Below are 27,595 nucleotides of genomic sequence, written 5' to 3' on the forward strand. Positions count from 1 at the left end.
TAAGGCCCCCAGGACTAAGACCCATACTGATGCAGATGGCCACACTTTAATAATAATGTCTCCAAAGGTCCTATTTACTTATGGGTTCACACTCACAGGACCCACAGGACTTAGGATCTGACCATGCCTTTCCTGGGGAACATGATTCAACTCCCAGTACTCTCCAGTTTAAGAAGGTATAAAAATAGGATCTTTGGGTTCCTGTGGGAAAGATATTTGCTATTGGAACACCATTCCATATGCCTCCCATTTCGGGACAGATGCAGGTACTAAAGCTTATACAATGGGGAAGGTGGGAAATTTAATAAAGTAAATTTCAAAATATTACAAACTAAAATAATCTGAAAGTTATCGCAAAAATCCTTAAAAATCTAAGAAAATCACATTTTCAATTAATTACTAGACATGCTTCCGTATATGGTGTTTTGTTTTGTTTTGTCTCATATGCTTTGGTTATCTCTTTGTATTTCAAAGATTTTATATCTTCTATGGGAGAACAGAGAGATAATCCAATCTTTATTCTATCAGGTTTGATCAAAGTTTGTTATTCTTATTAATTCATAGCTTAGTTCATAGTACATTTTGTTTTTAATCATTCCTGGTTTAGAAAAATTTCTTTCAGTTTCCAGCTTACCATTGTAAATGGCATGTACATGTTTAGAATGTGGTCAAATATGAGTAATACTCTATCTAGTTTCTATCATACATAAACTTTAAGATTTAGAATTATTTTTTATAGACTAACTTCTGTCTCCTTACGTGTGAAAACCTACTTCTCTACCCATATGCTTTGGTGCCAGGTGCTGTAGGATGCATGCATATCACAAACTGTATGTTCACTCAACTCACTGGGTGGGTAGGTTCAGTGAGCAATAGGAGGATTCTGAAAAACCAGTTCTGCACCGGGATGGCAGAATAACTTAATTATACGTTGAAGCAACTATGAAACCGCATTAAATATTAGGCTAAACCATATGGAATTGCCAGTGTTCAATCACTTTTGACTTCCAAAAATAACAATTTTATATGGCTCACATTAATAAATTGCACAAACCGAAAATAAGTGGATTCACAACTCAGTCTCCCCCCAGCCAGATTCCAAAATTGTCCATGGCCACTTTGATATCCTAATGGAAATATGACAGAGAAGAGTAGAAGGGCAAAGAGTTCAAAATCTTAACCAATTAAGTTTAAAACATCTTATTTTGCAAACTTTACATATGGTTGTGTGAATAAGGCACAGGGCATGGAGAGAGACTGAGTAAATAAGGACCTCAAAGGCTAATATCCATTAACTTGATAGCAAATTGCTTCTACAGTCCCAACCCCATTACTGAAAGATTCATCATCTAGCTAGTCCCCAGGAAATCTGCAAGAGACATCAGAAAAGCAAACACATTTTTTTTTAACCCAAAGAAATAGTTCCCACTTGTTACAAAGAAATGATTCCCAATTTAGAGGCATAAGCACGTTCTCGTGGCCTCCATCCATCATGATATTCAAATAATCCTATCCAAATTATGAATATGTTCTGTGAATCAAGAGTCTATTGTTGGCACAGGAATCTCATCTATCATTACTCTCTAGGGCACTCATCAATTGCATATTCTGTACAGTAAGCATCTCGTCCTCACACGGGTACTTGTAAAACACAAGCACCCTTTGATGAAAATGGTCTCAATGCAAAATGTAAACTATCGTTTATCTAGAATTTGACACTAGGCTATTTACTGACATGACAATGAAACAATTCTCTGAACTTATGCTTTTTAAATCTAACACAAATGTCACACAGAGAAAAGAGTTAAGCAAGAGGTCTTAACCTATTTTAATAAGAATCTGTTCTTTTTTATGGCTTTACAGATGTCTCTCCACTGCAGACTGATGGCTTACACAAGCAGACTGTTTATCTGCTGAATTTGCTGCGTAAGCAGCACAGTGCAGGAAAACTACGCTGAGTCTACACTGAGGCCCTATCTGCTGCAGAACTTCAAGGAATAGTGTCCTCAGCATGTAACATAATGTCAGCCCCAATAATTTTAGGACTGCTTTAGAGTTAAAGCCATTGATGGAAACTTATTCTAGATGGTCACTAACACCACAGCCTGCTTCTTTACAATAATTGAGAACATACCTACATAAGGATAATAAATAAAACTTGGTCAAATCTTCACTCCATTTATATTTCAAAAGGTATCAAGCCTAACCAACATAATTTTATGTTCAGATTGGACAGTGTCTGAATTTTAGCTAGGCCACTAGCTGAAACTTTGCCATTAATAATAGTAACAACAACAATAATAAAAATTTCTTTTTTTGAGAGTCTACAATGTGTCAAGTTCTGTATGAGCCACATCAGACAGTCTCCTAAATCTCTCATCAATCCCATAAGGGAAGTGTTATGTCTAAACTGCAAACTATTTTAAACTTCTAAGGCTCATTTTTCTTATCTGTAAAACAGATCATTTCATTTGTGTTTACAGGATTTAAGTAAATATCAAAGATAATGTAGGTAAAGTATTGAGCATTTAATAGTAGAGGTACAAAGTAAAATATCTATTATTAAAATACAACTTCTTAAAACTTACCTAGATTGTATATGTATATATGCCCTGTATGTATAATTAAATATTAGATTTAGACTTGATATATATATAACATAAAGCATAAAAAATTTCAGCCACCCCACCAGGTGAGCTAGAACACAACCTTGCTGAATCCACAGATTTAAGGACTAAGCATCCTTGCTCTCATTAACAAAAACAAAACAGAGCAGGTGGATGGGCTGCATCATCATTTAAATCAGTCAGCATGTCTTTAAAGTCCACTCTAGCATAGTAGGAAACTGCAAAGAGAGTAATAAATGCAGTCCTTCTGGTGCTATATTTTAAGGACACAACATATACAGTACAACACACTTCTGTTATTTGGAACAATGCATACAAAAATAATAATGAAATGAGTGGCAAAACAAAGCATCAGTCCAGACACTCAGAAATCAAGGATCTATAAAGAGTAAGAGATGAGAAGCAAATTTTTGCTCATTATATAATATGTAATTAAAAAAGTGACGTTGGAGAGCAGATGTAGCTCAAGTGGTTGACCACTGCTTCCCATGTCCAAGGCCCCAGCTTCATTCCCCAGTATCTCCTAAAAAAAATTTTTTTAGGTTAAACTTTAACCTAAAAGTGGCTATTATGTGCCAAGTGATAAGACTAGCTAGTGGTTCTATTCTAGACAGTCAACACTATCCCTATGATTGCTGAGTTATTGCCATCCTCTCCATATACTATCCTTCCTTTTATCCTCTGCCCTCTGACTATGTACCTCATAGGTAGATAAAAGAAAGAGACAAAAGACACTTTAGAATATAATGGCCTTGCCAGCCTACACATTTTAATAGTTGTCCTATAAACTAGGAATAAAAAAGGTACAGAGTAATAGTTTCTATTAATGAAAAAGTAAAATAACCACAATGTTCTGTTTGGTTAGCACCTATATCAGACTAAATTTTCTTGCATAAATCATGAACTTGAATATTCAGAAACAAAGAAGTTAACAAATCTGCCCCTCCAAAAAAAAAAAACACTTTCAAATATATAAGGAAAAAAATGTATTGGGGACGGAGTCAGAAACAGAGATGTAGATAAAATGTAAAGGATAAATGAAATTAGGTTATATATATATATATAAGGTAATATATAAACAATAGGTTAATGTATTAAAGAGTATACAAGTATCTTTTTATAACTACTACAAGTTTATTCTAGGCTCTAAATTATTTACAAATAAAGAGTTTTAAAAAGAAAATTATCACAAATATTTAACCATGAATGAAAATGAAATGTGAGTGAAATTTCATGATATTTCTTCCTCTTATAACTCAAAAAGATTATTCTCATAACTATTATCATTATCTATAGGAGAATTCAAAAACTTAGCAAAGTTACAGTATATGTTAAATGCTTATTAAGGACAGCAAACTAGGGGAGGGGAGTCCTTACATAATTCTTGTATGTATAAAGTTTTGAACAAAAACAACAAAGAAAATCAAATGTAAAATAATTCTGTTTGACCAGACATTATGGAAGACTGAAAAAGGAATGAGGTGACAATAGTCATATGTGGTGGATTGAAGCCATATGTACCCCAGAAAAGTAGAGTCTTTAAGTTAATCCATCCCCATGGGTATGAACCCATTGTAAGTAGGATCTTTTGGTAAGCAGAATCTTAACATAAATTAAGATGGGATCCATCTCATTCAGGGTGAGTCTTAATCCTCTTACTACAGTCCTTTATAAGAGAATAAAATTCAGTAGTGATACTCCTGAGGGCTATGGAGACACCCAGGTCCTATGGTCATGGCAGACAGTTCCGGAGATCAGTGCCTGACTTTGGAATTTGTGCTCCTGAGTGTGACTGAGTTGGACTCACATGTGATTTCTCTTCACATGCCTCTTCTGTTCCTTTTACTGAACCCGTGGTTGGCACTGGGGTTGGTGTATGCCCAAGACACTGGAATCTCTAGACTGCCCATGTGCCAGCTGGGCCCTAAGCCTCAGTGGTGTTACAGCACCTACTCTCCAGTTCGTTGGACTTATCCAGGTCAGCAGACAGGGAGGTGAGGATGGACGACCACCACATGAAGGAACCGAGAGAGTCTATATCTGCAAGCAGGAGAATCCCATTCATCAGCCATATGGGATCAAAGTCCCCTCTCAATTGAGAGGTGGAGTGGACATTGCCATCCCAGGGTCCTCAGGACGGACAAAGGAATAAAATATGGATTAGAGTAAATTTACTGGTATTCTACTATAGAATTATTATGACTCTAGCAATGGAAGAAATTGTATCATTGATATGAAGACAGTGGTCACAGGAGTTGCTGAGGACAGGGAGAGGGAAGAAGAGGTGTGATATGGGTGCATTTTCAGGACTTGGAGTTGTCCTGAATGATATTGTAGGGGCAGATGCAGGACATTATATATCCTGCCATAACCCACTGAATGGACTAGGGGAGAGTATAAATTACAACATAAACTATAATCCATGCTGTATAGCAGTGCTCTAAAATGTAGTCATTAAATGAAAAAAAAAAAAAAAAAAAGACTGAAAGCTTTCTTCCTAAGATCAGGAACAAGTTAGTGTCACCACTGCTTTCAATATTGTATGAGTTCTAGCCAGAATTATTAAGCAAGAAAATAAACAATACCCAAATTGGAAATTTAAAAAGAAAAAAGAAAAAGGAGAATGAAATTCATTCAGAGAGTGAGAAAGCCATGGAAGCAAGAAACTGGAAGCAATGAAACCTAGAAGAGAAGGGAGAGAGCAGCAGATGCCACCATGTGCTTCATCATTTGACAGAGTTCAGGATTGCCTGCAGCAGGTCTTCAGGGAAAAGATATTGTCTTGATGATGCCTTGATTTGGTCAATTTTCACAGCTCAGAACGGTAAGCTTGTAAGGTAATAAATTCCCATTGTAAAAGCCAACATATTTCATGGTACCTGCTTGAGTAGCTTAGCAAACTGGAACACCATGCTTAATCGTTTCCTTTTTTGTTTTTGTTTTTGTTTTGCTTTTTTTAGGAGGTACCAACTATAGAACCAAGGTACATGGGGAGCAGGCCTTCAACCACTTGAGCTACATCTATACCTCTATTTTTTCTCCTTTTAATGCTGCCATTATATTCCAAGCTGCCCTTCTCAAGAATAATCAGGAATTATAGTGCTTTCTGTAAGGATTCCATCAACTACTATCATGGTCTCATAAATTTTGGGAAAATATGGATACCCCAGATTCTCTCAGGTTAGAGAATATCAGCATAGTTCGATATAATCGACTTCAAGGATATTGAAATAAATGATACTGCAACGAGTTTTGGAAAATATATACTAATAATTTTCATATGCAAAGCTTTCAGCATCAACACACTTGCTAATGATTTCAGTAGATTAAAAATGAGCCAACACTTCCAAAGGAAATAATTTTTGAGTTTGTTAAATAATTGAGATACAAACAAAGTTTCTTAAGTTGCGATATTCAATGTCTTAAAAGTTCAAGTTATAAGCATCTGATGAGGGGGCAAATCCTAACACATCATTTAAAAGAAGGCTCTTTTGAATATCATTCTTCTCAAAAAGTGAGCATTAAAAGATTGTCAGCATTTTATATATCCACTAAGCAATTATTGTTACAGGTTTAGTTTCAGGATGTTCCCAGGAAAATTATTCTGGGGCATCAGAGACTCTTCAACAAACGTAATTAATAGTGCTAACATTCAGTCATTTGCTCATTTAGCTCTGGGTAAATACAAAAAAAGTGCTCAGAGTAATCACGGATGCTTCAGCATTAGCAACATGAGGGTTCAGACTGAAAAATAAGGATATCTTATAACTAAATCCCTTTTACTATTTTTGTCATTAGTCATTTGAACTAAGTTTAAGACAAATATACAGGCACTAAATTTTGCTATGCAAGTGTGGTGCAATAGCAAGATTCTCGTGAAGATACAGGAAAGATTTAAAAGCAAATTATTACCTTCAGGAGCCTAACTGTACAATTCAATTATAAAATTAATTGCATATTTGCAAACATGCAAGCTTTTTCCCTCCTGTCTGGTAACTTTCACAGAAGGGAAATCAAAAAGAAGTGAGAGATCAGGATGCCTTATCATTTCCTAATGCCATGCCACAGCAATCTCTGGCTGACTGTGACTTTCCCATTTAAAAACCAGAAGCCAGCATTAGGAATCAAGAATGACCATATCTAGCTCTACAAGCCCATGGGCCTTACCACATTTAATAAATACATGTAAGCTTGAGAAAAACAGAAAGGCAGTAAGTAAAAGCATCCAACTTTGTACATACACACACAGACACAAGCAATCTTGAATCGTCTGTTTTCATTCAATTCCCCACACACAAACTCCTCAGCTGTGCACTTTATTTGCAGAAGGAAGTGAATTCTCTGTGGGTGGCAAAAACTTTGGATTCTTCAGGATATTATTTGAATAAATGTTAAAATAACATTCTTTTCAGAAATAAATGGTTATTCATTCTTAAAACACTTATTTATTGCCAAACACAAATTTGTATATAAGGAATGGAGTCCATAGAATGTAGAAAAATATACATCATAATGCAATTCCTACTCAGAGCAGTTTCTCAGGTACCAGATCGGAAGCTTGGTAAACCTAACTCCAAATGCTTTTCTTTCCTCTACACTGAGATTACAATCTAGCTAAACAATATACAATAAGTAAAACGTTGATTCAGGGAGAAAATAGACATTATATCCTGTTTGTGGGCTGTTAAAGAACCCAAGAAGGCTTAAGGTGAGAGGCAAAATGTGAGCTGAACCTGGAAAAGAAAGTAGATATTAAGAGACAAATGAATTTATATTGGTTTTCAGGAGGAGTCCATGAACAAGAAGAGAGGACAGCAAAAGAAAAGGTAAAATCTCCAAGGATCAATGATTGTCCAGTTTGTGTAGAGCAGGGAAGTATCACAATGTATATGAATAGAGACAAATAGTGGCAGGCAGAGAAAGTAGAGATAAAAGGATCTTGGATTTCTTGTTTTTGGCAGAGTTTGATTCTGAGGTCTTTGGGCCAGAGCAAAACCTGATCAGACGTGCAAAGAATTAAAGTGAGAAAACACTAAAGGCTGAGAGAAAAGTAAAGAAAGAACTTCAATCATCCGGACAAGACAGACTGACAGCCAAAAATAGGGCCTCCGGCCTAGTAGTGGGAATGGAAATTGGCTGGTTGTAATGTTCCTCTCAGCCATGAAGTCTACAATTTTAAATAAATGTGACCTTTACTACAAAGAGGTAACTGAAGGTAGCATAAGAAACTTTAATCAACATACATTTCCAAAATAAACCTCAATGAAACAGCTGAAATAATAGAGGTAAGGAAGAATTGCCAAGTTTTGTGAGAAACTGAAGAGTAGCTGAAGAAATGCCTGGTAAAATAATAGTTACAAATTTGCAGTATAATAAACCACCATGCACACTATGCTCAAGCACGTTATAAACTGTTCTTAATGTCCTGAGGAGATCTACACTTATACAAGCTGGGGTCAGTTTCAGCTCTCTCCTTTAAGCTGTTACTAATGCTTATACTGTGAGAAAAGCACAAACTGAGGCAGCCATATTGTCACTTCCTTTATAGCCCATCGAAGAGCCAACAGCCTCTTCCTCCCCGAAAAGCAAGACTTCTAAGATATAAATGTGTTACACTGAATCTTAATGATTAATATTGTACAGAAATCACTGTGTGTAAATTTTTAAATAAAAAGTATAAGATTTTTTGGTAATGATCTCAATAATTCCTGCTTATAAACTGAAGCCTCTGCAAATGAAAGGGTACTTTTTATGATATGCAAATTCTTTCCCTCAAATCAGTTATTCCCAAATGTGTTAGGTGGTATATTAGATGATTTTAAGTAGTTTTGTTGTATAATCTTTTCACATTGAAACACTTTTTACTATATTTATGTTTATTAAAAAAATACAGGACCATAATATAACATTTACCTTTGAAATAGATTTCAGTTTTTAAAAAATGATTATTTGAAGAAAAATACTAAAGAAGAGTACAAGTGATACCCAGATATTGCTAATGATATAATAAAGATTTGAATTTAAAAACATTTTAAGCATGACACTGTACAATTAGGTTTTATTATCCACTAATCTTAATGGCACAGATATTTTATCAGAATATTCATTTTAAAAATTCTTGACTGATCTCAAGTTTATAGAGAATCAAGTCTAGTATTTTAATAAGCATTAATATTAAATAAAGTATTGCTATCTAGAAGATGGATTACATTAGTTTGAAAATGTAGGAACACATCATTTTTATTTTGGTTTTGTCATTTTCAAACTCTTTTGAAAGTGAAGTAGGTAGGTAAGAACAGAAATTATAAAAGCAAAATTGAAATTTACAGATTTAAAAATCTGTGCCTCAAAAACAAAATAAACAAGTTAAAATTAATACAATAATTTCTCATTCAAATGTTAACTTCAAAAAACATTTGAACTTTGTTTCTGTAAAGGAAGTGATTTAACTACACATTGGAAAAAGCCTGGAATAGGTAATTCTTTTAAAATAGCCTATAGTACAAATTTAAAGTCAACAGGAAATTCATTAAATGTGAATATATACTAAAGGGTGGAAATAAGAAATATTAAGTCTAAAAATACAGAAAACATTGAAGTAATCTAAATTTCATTGTGAAGGTCATTTTTGTTGTTCTCAAATCTTTTTGTTCTGTCTTTGGGGTGTGGGGTACCAAAATTTTAGGTTACAAAGATAAATAAATGTGTCTGAAAACATTTCCTTCATAGTACAGAGATTTTTATTATTAAAACACTTTCACTGTTTGGCAAATTCTAAATCAAATATGAGAATTTTAGTTTATATCCATTAATTTGAAGATTTCTCAATTCACATATTAAATGATAAATGTTGGTTGTTTCTGTATGAAAAATCCCATACATATTTAGGCTTTATAATGCCACATCTGTTATGGGAGACTTAATTCTTAAGTTTTGATTTTTAAACACCTCTTGGAGTAACATGTTTATATGCTGCATTGTACTAGGCCAAATGCATTTTCTTAAATACCAAAGAGCTAATGTGTTGAATGATTAAGACACAGGCTATCAATATTCCTATAGATATGTAGAACTTAAGTTGGAGAGATGTTTTTCATCAGCAAAGGTTTTCAAAGACTTTTTTTCCCCTATCCATGCAGCACACATATCTATTACTAACATAGTAAAGTCACTTTTATATATATGGAATGAAGGTTTACAACTGCTGTATTTACAATTTTAATGACATTTCAAAATACGTTTTGGATTGATTTAAGAATAGTTATCTATCCCTGGAAAATATAAACCACCAAAATATTATGAGTTTAAAGATGTTGCTAAACCACAGTTCTCAAATGGGCATGATTTTTTCTCCCTAGGGGAGGTTTGGCATCAATGGAGAAGGGTGGTTTTACCCTCCAGGGAACATTTGGCAAAATCTGGAGACATTTTTGTGGTCACTTCTAAGGTTGAGGTGTTGGCATCTAGTGAACAAAGGCCAGGGATGCTGCAAAACATCCTACAGTGCACAGGACAGCTTCCAACTACAGATTATCTGGCCAGCAATGTCAATATTGCTGAGGTTAAGAAACCCTTATGTACTAAACTCATCACCATCAAAATTGCTAGAAAATATTCGAGTCAAAGATAGGAAAAGATAGGAAAGGTAAAAAAAGTCAAGTTAAGAAGAGAATGAGAAAAAGGAGCTCAGAATCAAGTAAGGAAAAATCTAAAGTCAAAACTCTAATAAGCATTTTCTGTTTGGCTAGTACAAGAAATGTAATATGGGGTCATACTGTGGTAATGACCACAAATATACAAAGGAGAATGTAGGGCAAACCTGACAAAAAGTATAAATATTTTTAAAGCCACACCTCCGTTGCTTTCACACACAGTTCTTTTAAACTTTCGTGGACATGAAAACACTAGGAAAACTATGGCAGGGGGTAGGGAAAAATCACTCTAAAGTAACTGGGGAGGGCTCATGTGGGGCAGCAGTGGTAACTACTCAGGTAGATTTATCCAACTAATAAAGAGTGCCCTTGGGCTGTACAAGTCAAATCTCTTTATTGACACTTACTTTGATACCTGTGTGAAGCAGAATCAACAATACCATTAGAGCATTTAGAGCAGTTTCAGGAACTTAGAAATTTTACTTAACAGTTAGAGAAATTTCATTTTTTTAAATTAATTTATTTTTAATGTTACATTAAAAAAATATGAGTTTCCCAAAAACCCCCCACCTCCCTCACCCCATTCCTCCCATAACCACAACCTCCTCCATCATCATGGGACATTCATTGCACTTGGTGAATACATCTCTGAGCACTACTGCACTACATGGTCAATGGTCCACATTACTAGTTTACATTCTCCCCCAGTCCACCCAGTGGGCCATGGGAGGACATACAATGTCCAGTAACTGTCCCTGCAGTACTACCTAGGACATCTCAAAATCCTGAAAATGCCCCCACATCACATCTCTTCTTCCCATTCCCACCCTCAGGAGCTACCATGTCTACTTTCCCCATCTCAGTGTTACATTTACTTCCACTATTAATCACATTAGTTCCAGAATAGAGTATCAGTAAGTCCCCTCTAATCCATACTCTATTCCTCCATTCTGTGGACCTTGGGATGGCTATGTCCACTTCACCCCTCTATCAAGAGGGTGCCTCAACTCCACTTGGACGATGGATGCAATTCTCCTGTTTGCAGTTGTAAGCACTCTTGGCTCCCTGGTGTGGTGGTTGACCTTCTTCACCTCCCTGTTACTTGCTGAGGTAAGTCCAATAAACCAGTGCATAGGAGTTGCAAGTCTGTTGAGGCTCAGGGCCTGGCTATCACATGGACAGTCCAGAGATTCAGGTCCCCTGAGTATACACTAAACCCCAGCACCAACCACAGGTCTGGTAAAAGTGACAGGAGAGGCTTGTGAACAAAAGATCACACCTGAGTCCAACTCCATCACACTCAGGACCACAAAGTCCAAAGTAGGGCCAACTGATATGGCACTGAAGTCCATCTGCCATGACCATAGAACCTGTGGGTCTCTGTAGCCCTCAGAAGAACCAATACCTGGGGTTGTATCTATTTTAGCTGTATCTAGGACTCTGCTGAGGTGTGCATAAGGGCAACCCATCTGATGACCTCCCAGCTCTTTTTTGGAGGCTCATAGTCATATAAACTCATTTGTCCTTTCCATTTTCCCCTTTTATTCAGGGTCAAAAACATTTTTACCTGATATTACATGTAGACTGAGATATTCTGCTGATCTGAGTTGACCCTTTTATTCAAGGTCATTCGCCAGCCACTTCATCAGCTGGTACTTGGTAGTAATCCTTCGGTGCCAGGGAGGCTTATCCCTGGGCATCATGTCCCACACTGGGGGGAATTTACATGCTGAGTTTGGCTTCGAGACTGGCCACATTTGAGCAACATGGAGGCTCTCAGGAGGTAACTCTTAGGCACCCTGCAGCTCTAGGCCTAGTTCTTATTTCAGGCACACAGGCCCACAAGCATAGTCATTAGCATCAAGGGCTCATTGTTGAACCATCCTTCCTTATTGGTCTTAGCCATTGCACTCAGAGGATTGTTGCTGTTCCATTGGGGAATGCAAAAGAGCTCCCCCAGCCAGGAACTCAGCACTCCCCAGCCATCGTTCCCAACTGTAACCATTATGAAAATATCTAAACATTTTTATGCACCCCACACATATGCCTGGAGAACTCCCTCCCAACCATGCGCCCCCCACCAATAACACCCCACACCAGTATTCCTCCTCCACCATCATCGAACCCCTCTGTGGTCCAAAACCTCCCTGAAAATGAAGCCCAATATATTGCCAGGTTCCATTAATAGTAAAATGGGATATAGTGATGGCTTTAGAGGTTAGATATAGAATACATACTAATTTAGAAAAATTAAAGTAAAAATAAATTGGGGTATCAATTATAGAAATTTTAGAGCACCTGTGAAATGAATTCCATAAGTTTTACAATTTTTTGTTATTCTGATTCATAAATACAGCATATATAACAATATTCAATGAACAGAGAATTACTTTGAACTTTTCTGCTTTATTCAATTCTGAGCAGGAGTATTTGTACTTTGCTAGGTTATGACTGACTTTTCTCATCTATTAACATAATTTTATAGGGCAAACAAGGAATTAGGAAAAAATCAGATATTTCACCCAACTAACTGGTAGGTATCATTAAGCTTCCTCATTCATCAGTTAGGGTAATTTAAATTAAATATTCAAGTGAAAATTTGGCAGATGCTAAAGAAAGGTTAGCTTGCCAAGGTATAAAAAAGGAATAAAGAAAAACTGGGAATGAAAAGCTGTGATCAAGAAATCAATCTTCTTATGGAATTAAAATGTTATTCACAAAAAAAATTTCTTGTTCCATCTATTATAATCTTATTTGTAATATTCATATATAGCAATACAGAAAAGAATAACATAAGTCTACTGATATGTTTAACAGAGTAAATGAAAAAATATAAACACATCTCTATAAAAACATCTTCTACATTTATGCCATATAGTTAAGTATATTATAAATAAAATTGGTGTTCTCCTCAACTTTCCAAGGAGAACTATCCATTAATATGGCACCAACTCATAAATCAAAAACATGTTTGCTCCTATTTCTCATATTCTATTAGCAACTGGCACTTCTCTACACAAACATTTTGACAGGTTCCATTCTAATATGGAGAAATAATCTTGAATCAAATAATGTAAAAGATATATAAAATATATCCATGTAATTATTTCAACAGGCAAAAACATGCAAATTTTTATTATACCATGGTAAATTTATTTCTCTTCAGTTATCACCACTTCTTAGAATTTGCTCCCAAAATCATCAATCGAAACACCAGTTCACTAGATTGCTTCCAGTATATTTAATAAAAGTTCCATATTTCTTCCAGCAGAATAGTCTAATTTAATTTGAGAAGAAACATGTTTTGGGGTGTGAAGTGCTCACCTAGGTCTGTATATATGCAATGTCTTAAAAATAATCATAGAATTAAGAAGACATGAAAATTATGTCATTAATTCATGAGGAAGGAGATGTGGTAGAGAGTTGGCAGATGCCCATTATGCAGAGCCATGTGGGTCATGGTTCAGAGTTCAGACTGTATTCTGCTAATGTCTCTGAGTTAAAAACTGACTTTCATGCCCTGGTACTCAAGTAATGAAGAGGCTAAGGGCTAATGTACATATGTGTCCCTGCTTCCTTCCATTATCCAGCATTTGATTCTTTCAAACAGCTCTTACCATAGGCTTCCAATAAAACTCAAGTCGATTTTTTAGTATAAGCATTTTGGATGAGGTATGCTTTCTGTAAAGAAACTAAATATCTTGAATTCTTTGTTTCTTTATGCACTTATCAAATATTTGAACATCAATTGAAGCTGGCAGTGTTATAGGTTCGGGGTGTGTTTTCGTTTTCTCATTGCTATAGCAAATAGCATGCAATTGGTTGGCTTAAACAATGGGAACTTATTGGCTCAGGGTTTTCAGGCTAGAAGAAGTTCATATCCAGGTGTTATCTAGGCTACGATTTCTTCCTGATGACTGGCATTTTGGGGCTGGTTGCCCGCTTGGTCCTGGACTCCTCTGACACATGTCAATGCACAGCCTTTCCTGGCCTTTCCCTTCTATTCTGAGTTCTGTTGACTTTCAGCTTCTGGATGCTCCTGTTGTGGCTTTCTCTCTCTTCTGTGATCTTCCCTAGAAGTCCTTCAGCAATCTATTAAGACCCATCCTGGTCCACACCTCATCTGAAGATCCTATTTACAATGGTTCACACCCCCAGGAATCGGTTATGTTTAAGGACACATTTTTCTGGGGTGCTTAGTTCCAAACCACCACAAAGTCCATACGGATAAACAAATGCACAGCAATCTCTAGTGAGAGAAGAAATATTAGCAAAATAAAAGTTACATTATATATTAGGTGCTGACAACATGTAGCAGTTTGCTATTGCTTATGAATATGGTTTATGTTTGTAAACTCGTCTGTCAGAAGTATCACTTCTAATTGATTAAATTATGATTAGGACTTTGATTGGGCCACATCAGTAGGGCATTAAGTCCCTGCCCACCAAGAGGCAGAGAAAAGACAAGGCAAAGGACAGAGTTAGGAGTTTTGAGCTGGAGTGCTGGATGTAAGCACACAGAGGGGGAGAACAGCTATGCCTGGAAAGAATGGAGCCCTGGGGAGAGAGACAGAGCCAGATAGTCTATAGACAAAGTCAGATAGTCTACAGCTGGCCTTGTGGAGAGAAGAGGGCAACTGAGCCTGGGGAGGAACAAACCCTGGAAAGAGAGGAACCCAGGAAGCCTGAACTCTTGGCAGACATTGCCAGTCATCTTGCTCAAACACGTGACAACAATTCAGTGAGGGAAGTAACTTAGTTTTATTGCCTGTTAATTGTAAGTTTCTACCCAAATAAATACCCTTTATAAAAGCCAATGGATTTCTGGTATTTTGCATCAGCACCCCTGTGGCTGATTAACATACTACCCCTGAGAAAAATTAAAACAAAATTGAATGCAAAGTATCATGGAGTTGTGCTTTTAAATATGGTGTTAAGTGTAGGGCTGCCTGGGCAGGTGAATTCTGAGGAAAGAGTAGAAGGAGCTGAGCAAGTGAGCCATAGGGACAGCTAGAGCTGAGCATTAAGGAGAGAAGGATCAATAAAAGCACAATCAGTATGTTGAAGTGTAGTAACAAGTGGTTGACTACTGAGTGATGAGATCAGAAAGAAACCAAAGGGTCAAATCACATGGGGCTCTGCAGGTAATAATCTCTTCTTTGTGTGAAATTTGAGCCATTGGGAGGTTTTGAGAAAAGAAATGACATAAAATAGGGACACATAATATTGGGACACAGTAAAATGCAGACTAAAATGCAGTGAGTGCTGCAATTTTAATAATAACATCTACCAAAAACCAAACAAATAGACAAAAATAAAAAAATTAAAATGTAAAAGGTCATAGAGAAGCTAGCTGCTAGCTAGAGTAACTAAAGTCTTTGTCATTACTCTACAAGTTTCTTGTCATTAAATAAGCTTTGTCTTTGTAAATAGGGGAATGAGTTGTAAAAGAGAGGATTTCTACTTTCCTATGTGGCTTCAGGAATACAAATAAAAGAAGAACTATATCTTCTATTCAGAAAGGTAAATACAATTTCTTTCTAACAGTAGTCTGTCATCATGGCCTTTTCTACCTTTCCTCCTAAAAGGAAAATTATTCTTCCATAGTAACAGTTTACTTGAATCTTGCTCTTTCTTGGTAGTATTCCCTACATTCACTCATACATTTATTCATTAACCCAAGAAACCTTTATTTCACACACTTTTCCACCAGGTACTTAAAGTACTAGAACAGTGATTAAAAAAAAAAAAAAAAACTCTTAAAGAATGGCATTGCAAAACAGACCAAGGTATGCACAATGCAGAGAGAAAAACACCACCATAATAATGTGTTTAAGGTACATAAAAAAAGGTTCAGTGGTACTGGCAACAGAATGCAGTGTAATCTACTCTGCCTGTGGAGTCAAGGGAAGTTTGGAAGTTTCACAAAGCTAGTCCTTTAACACTAGCTGTTAAAAACACAAACTATGAAAGCAGTCTGAATACAAATCCTGGCTGAGCCCCACATCGTAGCTGTGTAACACTGGGCAAGTTATGCAAACTTTCTGTGCCTCAACTCCTTTTTTCTGAAGAAAGGAAATAATAAAAGCACCTACCTCATAAGTTTCTTATGATGATTAAATGATTTAATATACATGGAATAGATGCTTGAAACAGTATCTGAGACACTGCAAGCATTTAATAAATGGTAACTATAATAATTTTCCTAATTTTTAAATAATTGTTAGGATATTTTCAGAAAGCACTTGGGAATTTTAGATGGAGAAGAAAGAATCTGTCTGTGAACTCAGGGTTTACCAGAATACATGGCCTTATGGTCTTGTGAGGGACAGGAAAGAGTGGGGATAAAGTTGATTAAGTGTGCAGGAAACTAAAGCATGACATATGAAGAGGGAGAAGTTAAAGAAACAGGGCACCAGGACTCTTATTCTCTCTATAGAGTAACAAAAAAATTGCATAGAAGAAATCATGACTATTTGCACTATTATAGGCTTTTAAAAAAATACTTCTCAAGTGCAAGGAAATCCTACTGTTATACTACTTTTGGTTCATTAAGGGATATGGGTGAAGAGATTATCTCACCTATGTCTTTCATTTCTACAGAGGTATTAAGCAACTTGATGAAGGTTAACTCATTGGTACCAAGTATCAGGTAGAAAATTCAAGAGAGGCCACGACTAAAATGATACTGCAGAAATTGTTAAAAGAATCCATTTCAAAACTATGCCTATAACTGTCAATTTGATTTGTAATGATTCTTTTAAGCATTTTCAAAAATTTTTTTTTGTATGGAATTAAGAAGAAAAATAAAAGTCTTAGGTATCTTTTAAAGTCTTGGCTTTTAAAGAAAAATCCATGACATAAAGAGAACACCAAACCTAGTGATGCTGTTTTTGAATTACATTTAAGGAGCTGAATAAAAAGACCTGAATAAAAGCAGAGCTTGAAGTGTAGTTCAATGCTATATATCTCCTAATTCTTTATTTCTCCATCAGAATTATTTTGTAAAAAGCACATTTGGTTTAAAAAGAAAAAATGTTTAAAAATATAACTATATTCAAAACTTATATGCAAGTTTATAAAGTTTATCCTAAAAGAATGAAATGCTTTTCTAAGAGAATATTAAAACAATCTTACAGTAAATAGTTTCCTGTAATCTGCAAAATCCATTTTGTTAAAATTGGTTACATCCATTCATATTTATTTCTGGATAGGGCTTCTTCCTTTGAATGATTGGTCAAATACAAACTGGTGGTCGAATCAGCAAAGCTCACCCTCAAGTCACAAACAGGAAGAGATAACTCCACAGTACAATTTTGGTCATCTTTAACAATAGCTTCGTGGAAACAAATTGCAGAGATATTCTTTGGGTAACTGGGGATAATTTAAGGAGGCCAGTAGTTCCTCCTCTTTTGACCAAGGATATAGAATCATTTTACCAAAGCTGTGAAATCCCTAATTAGTGTCTGGAGTGAAGCTCAGTGAATGTGGAAAGCTGCAACTCCAAAACCAACATGAATACCTGGCCAGATAAATTGGTCAATTCTAAAAATATCTGTCTAAGATTAGCTACAATGTAGCCTTTAACTTAATACAACAAAATAGTTCTTTTACAATATTTTTTCAAGTCAGTCTTTTCTATTTCCTCTAAAATGACCTTACTTTAGCTCTCTATCGTCTCCCTCACATACTAGATTAAGACTTCCTTTTGGAATGGGGACTTTGGGTTCAGATTTTCTCAACATTTTCCCTCTTCTCTTAGTATACCAATTATACTTCTTTTTTCAACTCGTTTAGGTGTTGCTTTAGAGTTTTCAATATACATTTACAACTAATCTAAGTCCATTTTCAAATACCACTATACTGCTTCACAGGTAGTACAGGTACCTTATAATGGAATATTCCCATCATATAAGAATAAGAAAAACAAATTATTTTACTTCATTTATTCTTTCTTGAATGTTCATGAATTTATTAGATCTGAGTTTCTAACCTATATCATTTTCCTTTGCTTTGAAAAATTTCTTACAAGGCAAGTCTATATTGATGACAAACTCCTTCAATTTTTGCATGTCTGAGAAAGTCTGTATTTCTCCTTCACAATTTTAAAAAATTTCCTTATTAGAGAAACTGTGGGTTTATGGAACAATCATGCAAAAGGATTCCCATTTACTACTCCACCACCACCATTTTGCATTAGTGTAGAACATTCGTTACAATTGATGACCATCCGTAAGCAAAGCATTTCCATTATTCTAAATAGGAACCTTAGTTGCATTAACATCCTATTCCCTATTCCTACTCTATCCCTTGGAAATCTATTATTTCAGGATCTGATTCTATGAGTTTGCTTATGTTAACTGTTTCAAATCACTGAGATCATACAATATTTGTCCTTTTATGCCTGGTTTATGTCACTCAACATGATGTCCTGAAGGTTCACCTATGTTGTTGCATGAATCAGGACATTATTTTCACAGCTGAATAATATTCCATTGTATGTTGCATTATTCTACCACAGGGTGCCAATGCAAAGTACCAGAAACTTGTTGGATTTTATAAAGGATATTTATTTGGCCATGGAGAGACCAACTCAAGGCACCATAAGAGGTGCTTTCTCACCAGTCTGCTGCCATGTGTTAAAGCAAGATGGCGGGTAATCTCTGTGAAGTTTCAGCCTTCCCCTCTGGGTTCCCTTTCTCAAGCTCAGCTGTTCCTCTTCTTCACAATATCAGCTACAGGCTGTCATAGGGCTTGTCTCCTAGGGCTTCCGGTGTTAGTCTCTGCTGACCTGCTCTCTTCACAAGGTCAGGTGTAAGCTATCAGGCAAAATGGCTCATCCTGGGCCCTCAAGCTATTTGAGCCTTCTCTTTTCGGTCACATGGAAGGATCAAACATGAGAGCTCTCCCTTCCTGTGTAGACACAGTGAGTGTTTGTTTATATCAGACCCATGGAGGCAGGGGCAGGGGCATCAGCTTGAGTCACACCCACTGACATAGATGACTCAAAAGCCCTAATCTTAATAGGTAATCTAATCAAAGTTCCCTCAGCTGAATTTAACACAATCAAAGGGTATCACACCAGAGAAATGGATTAGTTTACAAACATAATCTTTCTTTTTGGGATTCATAAATTTCATACTGCCACATATGCATATACCACACTTTATTTATTCATTAGTTAAAGGACACTTGGGTTGATTCTATCTGATGTCAACTGTGAATAATGACACTATGAACATTGGTGTACAAATATCTGTTTGAGGCCCTGCTTTTAGTTCTTTTAGGTATATACCTAGTAGTGGGATTGCCAGATTCTATACTTAGCTTTCTGAGGAACTGCCAAACTGCCTTCCACATCAGCTGCACCATTTTACATTTCCACCAACAATAAAAACTGTTCCTATTCTTTTCATCCTTTTCAACATGCACTATTTTCCATTTTGTTAATAGCAGTCATTCCTATGGGTATGAAATGGTATTTTCATTGTGATTTGGTTTGCATTTCCATGATGGCTAAAGATATTGAGCATCTTTTCATATGCTTTCTAGCCATTTGTATATCTTCTTTGGAAAGAAGTCTGTTACAGTCTTTCCCCATTTATTATTTGGGTTGTTTGTCTTTTTATGTTAAGGTGAAGGATTTCTTTATATGTTCTGGATATTAATCCTTTATCAGATCTGAGGTTTCCAAATATTTTCTTCCATTGTGTAGGTTGTCATTTTACTTTTGTTATACAGTCTTTTCAGGCATGAAAGACTTCTAAATTTTCGTGAGGTCCTATCTATCAATTTTTTTTTTCTTTTGTTGCTTGTGTTTTCGGTGTAAAGTCTAAGAAACCATTGTCTAACACAAAGTTTGGAAGATGCTTTCCTAAGTTTTCTTCAAGGGGTATAACCTATATTCATAAGTTATCCATCTATTGTTTTCTTTTCTTGAGGTATCTTTATCCATCTTTGATATGAAGGTGATATAGACCTTGTAGAATGAGTTAGGGAGTGTTCCCTTCTCTTCAATTTTTTTGGAAGAGTTTAAGCAGAACTGGAGTTAACTTTCTTTACAATGTTTGCTAGAATTTCCCTGTGAAACAATTTGGTAAGGGACTTTTATTTGTAGGGAGGTTTTTTATTTTTGATCAATCTTTTTATTAGTAATTGGTTTGTTAAGAACTTCTATTACTTCATGAGTCAATGTAGATAGTTTGGGTGTTTTTCTCTTTCTTTTCTTTCTCTCTCTCTATTTTGAGTTTTCTGTTCTCTGTGTCTATTTGCTGTGTGTTTTTTGTCCACTTCTGTTTTTGTCAGTGGCACGGGAATCTGTGTTTCTTTTTGTTGCGTCATCTTGTGTGTCAGCTCTCCGTGTGTGCGGCACCATTCCTGGGCAGGCTGCACTTTCTTTTGCACTGAGCAGCTCTCCCTACGGGGCGCACTCCTTGCGCATGGGGGACCTCTATGCGGGGGACACCCCTGCGTGGCACGGCACTTCTTGCGCACATCAGCACTGCACATGGGCCAGCTCCACACGGGTCAAGGAGGCCCGGGATTTGAACAGCGGACCTCCCATGTGGTAGACAGATGTCCTAACCACTGGGCCAAGTCCGCTTCCCCCTGACTTCTGTTAAAGCCTACTTTTATATTTATTTGCTTTCTTGTATTATGCCATATTGAGTGCCTTCTTATTTCTATCTGGATATATTTTTCAGCTGTTTTCCTTGTGGTTACCATCATGTTAAAATTTAACATCCTCAATATATAACAATTAAATTTGGTTTAATACCAAATGTACTTCAATACCAAGCACATATACTTTTCCTATACCCTTCTGCTCTTGCACTATTTTTTGTACTTGTTCCCACTTATATCTTTGTATGTCGTATATCCAAAAACCTAGATTTATCATTATATTTTAGGCATTTGCATTTTAGCACCTGTAGGAAGTAAGATGTGGAGTTGCATACCAAAATATAATTCTGGCATTTATAATTACCCAAATGGTCACCTTTATTGAAGGTCTTTATTTCTTTATGCTGCTTTTAACCACCGTCCATAGTGTCCTTTCCTTTCAGTCTGGAAAAATCCCTTTAGCATTGCTTGTATGGAAGGTCTTATGATGATATACTCCCTCATGTTTTGTTTATCAGAGAATATCTTGATCTCTCCCTCATTTTTGAAAGGAGTCTCGCCAGATATAAAATCTTAGTTGGCAGTTGTTCTCCTTCAGGACTTTAAGTATTTCAACCCACTTCTTCTTGCCTCCATGGTTTCTGATGAGAAATTGGCCCTCAATCTTATTGGGACTCTCTGCTATGTAACATATTGCTTTTATCTTGCAACTTTCAGAACTCTCTCTTTGTCCTTTGTAGTGTAATCAATATATGCAGCCACTACATGGAGAGAGTGATTTACAGTTCTTTACTGTAATGTATCATTCTCTTCCTCCCATTCTTCCCTGAATTCTGTACAGTGTTCTTCTGGGCTCTGGAATTTTAACAGTTGTTTCAGACAGTTTCTTCCTGGTTAATATTTGTTTTAGTGGAAGGACTGCGTCTTAGAGCTCTGCACTCCAACATCTTCCCAGAAGTTCTCTCTCCTTAAGTTTTGAAGGATAATTTCACTGGACACAGAGTTCTAGGTGGTGGGTTTTTTCCTTCAACACTTCAAATATTTCATTCCACTCTCTTCTTACTTGCATGGTTTCTGAAGATGCCAATGTAATTCTTATCCTTGTTACTCTATAGAGAGGATGGTTCTTTTTTCCCCCTCAAACTTCTCTCAAGATTTCCTCTGTCTTTAAATTTCTGCCATTAAAAAAAAGATATGCTGAGGTATAGATTTGGTGGTGTATATCCTATGGCATTCTTTGAGCTTCCTAGGTCTGTGGTTTGGTGACTGGCAATAATCTGGGAAAATAATCTAGGAAAGGCAGAGATGATAGAGGTTGGGTATTTCCCTTGAAGGAAGACCTTGTTAAAGAGAACAGAGTGCTCCAGGCATATTTCCAAATGGTTATTTTTCTCTTTCCCTGCCCAGAGCTTGAGGGTATTTTTCTCTGATCATCACAGTGAGAATCTTGTAGGGTTCCTTGATATAAAACTCCAGAAGATATAGGGATTCCCCCATAAGGGTCTCTAGGATTTTTTTAATCTCTCAAGCTAAACCACCACATTCACTCCCCACCAACTAATCAAATATCTTTTAAGTGATAGCTCTAGTGGTGATATCCACTCCCTGTAAGCTGTAACTGCTTTTCTGACCAGTTTTCAGGATGGTGGTTTTCCCTATGACCTCAATTCTCTGATGGACCTGAGAAGAGTTCTTTTTCAGTTTTTCAATATTTTTTGCTTGTGAGATGACTTCCAGGCTCTTTATGTCAGACCAGAAATCAGAAACCCTTAACTTTTTCATATGCCCCTAGTCTCCTACCTCTTCATTTTATATCATCCAATGATCCAGACTGAGGTTTCATAAATGCAAAATTTATCATGTTCTCTCCCTTCTCCTCTGCTACCCTTGTTCTGCTAAAACAACAACAACAACAACAACAGCAAAACTTGAGTGGCTCCCCACAGCCATAGTATACCAGAGTACTCTAACAGAGCCACATAAAGGCTTAGGCAAATGTGACATTGAGCTAAGGAGTAAATGAAGTCACAGGACTACTACCTTATATTACTGAAGGAATGACATTGCTTCACTGTAATAAAATGCATTAGTTTTAGTTTAAAAAAATTTTATGGAGAAGGCCAGATCCAAAGAAATTTAAGCTTTTAAAGGAATTAAAATTCCAGCAGGCAGTTTAAGCATTTGAGACCATGCTTCTCTACCATTAAGGATACTTTGAAAGATTCTAGAATAATAGTTGGCACAGAATAACAAATTTTAAAAAGCTTGTTGAATGAATGAAGGTCTGCATAAGTAATGTGGGAACCCCAGTAGCTTTAATCACCTTAGCACACAATCATTGTCTCTCCATTACTTTTCAAATATTATTCCAGGACATTATCACCCAATTTAAATTTTCAATTACGGTCATCCAATGTTTCAAACTATAAACAAATTACATGATACTCTTCTCCAGTAGTCCTGGCCCACGGAACCTTTATCCAAATAGGTTCAGTAATAGAACATGACTATTTAACAATCACGCTTGATCTGCTGTGAAAAACTTGTCATACACTGGAGTATAATCTGTAGATAGCATAAGTGAATTTCTTCCTAACATAGAGACCGTCCATGATGTGACATCTCCCATCATATGGGACTGAAAAAGAAAAACCGCACTAGTTGTAAACTATGAAAAGGAACAATTTCAAAAACAGCCATGTAATGATAGAAAATTTATCTACTTATTGATTCTCAGAAGTTTCGTGGTGATTTAATGAGAGGTAGAACAGGGAAATCTAATGAAGCTTGTTCACCAAGCCCAACCAGGACAGTGTAATATTAACACTTTTCTGCCAGGAAGGTAGCAAGTACAAGAAAGCTATATGAAAATTTACTAGCACCTATTTAGATTTGCTCTCCTTTAAACTTCAAAATGATGCTTACAAGGTTCGATGTCACTATCATCATTTTATATTCATGAAAACAATTCCAAAGAAGCTAAATCTAGCTAATAAACCCACCAGGAGCAAGTCTACACACTGTGGGAAAATCTAGGTAAGACCAAGTTTATCTAGGTCTTGCTAAGTCTTCAATAACTTCTCTTGGGTCTTCTATGATGCTCCATAGACTACAGACTTCACTTCACCTTTCTTTCAAATATTCAGTGCATACAATATAGAGGGTTTATATAAATAAAAATAAAATCCCAGTGATGTCTCCTTTGTAGGTTGGTTCTATTTTTTTCTTCATATATTTGTTTTTCAAATTTTTACAGAGGAATTTCCCTAGAAAGTATTAGAAAAAGTGTACAAGGACTAATTCTTGTAAGATTTTAATTTTGATACTGGGGAGAGTTAGATTCTAGAATACTTTTCTGTGATAATGGCTTTCCCAGACAAATTTACAAAACAAAATGCAACTTGCTCTTATCTCTGGAGGGAAATGATGCATTTTAAATATGAAATACGAAAAATAGATTCCATCCTTAAGGCCCAAGTTACTTTAATGCCTGTGCAGATGTCAGGAAGAAACTCACAAACATAGCCTCTTTCCAAACCAAAACTGAGCTGACTCCAGGAGCATGTGGTTGCTTAATGAATGCATTCAGAAAACAATGACCTAAATGATCCAGATTTTAGGCCTCTACTAATAATGAACACAGCTAAATGGATTGCAAAAGTGAACCAAGTCCTCTAAGGGCTGAGAGATAAAGCAGAGGGCACAGGCTGGCACTCATCATGCCCAGGTCACAATGCACAAATCCCTCCTGTTGGCTCAGTCATCTCCTGGATAAAAATTGCCAGCCTCAGCATCCAACACAAAATTGCTGCCACATGATTTACGGTTTTGTCTTTTAATATTTGTTATCTATTTACATGTTATCAATTCATGGGATTCTATCTACATTTATCTTTAAAAGTAATATAAAGTTGAAGTTTTGAAATTAGAACTCCAGAACTCTCCATGCTGTATTCTTCCTGCCCCCATACCAGTACATACAACTAGTTCAGTTTTTGTACTTCATTGCGTATTATGTGAAAAAAATCAAATTACAAACCAGGATATGGCACACAGTCCCAGTTATGACTTAAAATAAAGAAAAATGTCATCAAAATTTACAAGAAGACTCACATTTTCTTAAACTTGTTTCAATATCATGCATTAATTGTAAATTAGGAAAAAAGTGTTTTACACTGATTATCTTGCGTTGACCGATCCTTGCATGCTTGGGATAAAACCCACTTGTTCGTGATGAATAATTCATTTAATGTGCTATTGGATTCAATTAGCAAGTATTTTGTTGAGGATTTGTGCATGTTTATTCATCAGGGAAATGGCTCAGTAATCTTTTTTCTTTTTTGGTGATATCTTTATCTGGCTTTGGTATTAGGGTGATGATGTGCACACCTACACTGATGTAAGAAGAAATGAAATTGGGATGCATATGACAACATGGATAAACCTTGAGGAACTTATGTTGAATGAAATAAGCCAGAAACAAAAGTTCAAATATTATATAGTCTCACTAATATGAACTAAATTCAATGAGAACACATGGAGTTAAAATCTAGAGTATAGGTTACTAGGATATAAGATGAGGGTTGAGAAGGGGTACTGATGCTTAATGTCTGTAGAAATTTTAATTAGGTTGATTATAAATGTGTGAAAATAGAGTTCGTAACACATTATAGTGAGTATAACTAGCATTGCTGATTTATAAATATTATTATGGCTAAAGTGGCAGAATAGGGATGTAAATGTCAACTAAAAGAAAGCTAGAGAATAATCTAGGGACTGTATAATATAGTGACCTTAGTGGTAGATGAGCATTGTGGTTAATAATACAAATACAAAAATGTTCTTCTATGAACTAGAACAAATGTAGGTAACTATTAAGAGGTGTTACGACTGTAGTGATAAAAGTAAATAAAAATAAAGAACATGATGATAAATATGAAAAATTCAATTAATATAATTTAAGGATTATAATTAACAGCAATATTGTAATATTTTTGCATCAATGGCAAAGAAGGTACTATATCAATGCTAATAAATTTATTTACTTGCAAATGAAATATGATGTTGAAAGACATCTCGGCTTTCCTGCTGAGATCAGGAAAAAGACAAGGATGCCCACTGTCACCACCGTTGTTCAATACTGTGCTACAGGTTTTAGCTAGAACAATTAGGCTACACAAATAAATAAAAGGCATCCAGACAGGAAAAGAAGAAGTAAAACTTTCACTGTTCATTGGTGACATGATCTTATATCTAGAAAATCCTGAAAAATCCAAAACAAAGCTACCAGAATTAATAGAAAATTTCAGCAAAGTGGCAGGATACGTAAATAATACACATAAATCAATAGTGTTTCTATACACTACTGATGTGCAATCTGAGGAGGAAATCAGGGGGAAAATTCCATTTAATATAGTGACTAAAACAATCAAATATTTAGGAAAAATTTAACCAAGGGTATAAAAGACCTGTATTTAGAAAACTATAAAACATTGCTAAAAGAAACCAAAGAAGATTTCAATAAATGGAAGAACATTCTATGTTCAGGGATTGGAAGACTAGATATCATTAAGATGTCAATTTTACCCAAACTGATTTACAGATTTAAGGTAATCCCAATAAAAATCCCCCAACAACCTTTTTTGCAAAAATCAAAAAGCCAATAATCAAATTTATTTGGAAAGGAGAGGGACTGCGAATAGCCAAAATTGTCTTTAAAAAGAACTAAGTTGGAGGACTCTCATTTCCTGACTTTACTTAGCTACAATGGTAAAAAACAGTATGGTACTGGCATAAGGACAGACAGATTGACCAATGGAACCAAAATGAAAACTAAGAAATAGACCCTCACATCTACAGTCAAATGATTTTTGACAAGGCTGTTAAGCCTACACAGCTGGGCCAGAACAGTAATTCAACAAATGGTGCTGGGAGAACTGGATAGCCGTATCCAAAAAAAAAGGACCCCTATTTCACACCTTATACAAAAATTAACTCAGAATGGATCAAGGAACTAAACATAAAAACAACAACCATAAAATTCCTAGAAGAAATGTAGGAAAGCATCTTCAAGATCTTGGGGTAGGCAGTAGTTTCTTAAACCTTACACCCAAAGCATGAGCAACAAAATAAAAAAAAGTAGATAAATGGGACCACCATAAAATTCAACACTCTTGCACCTCAAAGGACTTTGTCAAAAAGGTGAAAAGGCAGCTGACTCACTGGGAGAAAATATTTCACAATAACATATCTGATAAGCGTTTAATATCCATGATATATAAGGAGATCATACAACTCAACAATAAAAAGACAAACTGTCTGATTTTAAAATGGGCAAAAGACTTGAAAAGACAATTGTCCAAAGAAGAAATGCAAATGGTGAAAAAACACATGAAAAAATGTTCATCACTAGCTGTTAGGGAAATGCAAATCAAAACTACAATGAGATTTCATTTCACACCTATTAGAATGACCCCTATTAAAAAGTCAGAAAACTGTAAATGTTGGAGAAATGTGAAGAGATAGGAATCCTTTTATTCACTATTGGTGGGAATGTGTAATAGAATGGTACAGCCACTGTGGAAGATTCTTTGGCAGTTCTCAAGGAAGTTGAATGTAGACTTGCTATGGAACCTGACAATACCATTTCTATAGGCGTTTTATTTGCCATATCTGCTTTAAGCATAACAAAGC

The 27,595-nt window shown here is 35.8% G+C and overlaps 1 protein-coding gene across 9 annotated transcripts in view; it reads right to left on the reverse strand.

Annotated features, from left to right (window-relative positions):
* The window catches only part of GULP1 (GULP PTB domain containing engulfment adaptor 1), a 313,380-nt gene that overhangs the window by 271,133 nt on the left and 14,652 nt on the right, over positions 1-27,595 (reverse strand). The window lies entirely within an intron of this gene.

This window comes from Dasypus novemcinctus, chromosome 7 (assembly GCF_030445035.2).
Source record: "Dasypus novemcinctus isolate mDasNov1 chromosome 7, mDasNov1.1.hap2, whole genome shotgun sequence".
Lineage (NCBI taxonomy): Eukaryota > Metazoa > Chordata > Mammalia > Cingulata > Dasypodidae > Dasypus > Dasypus novemcinctus.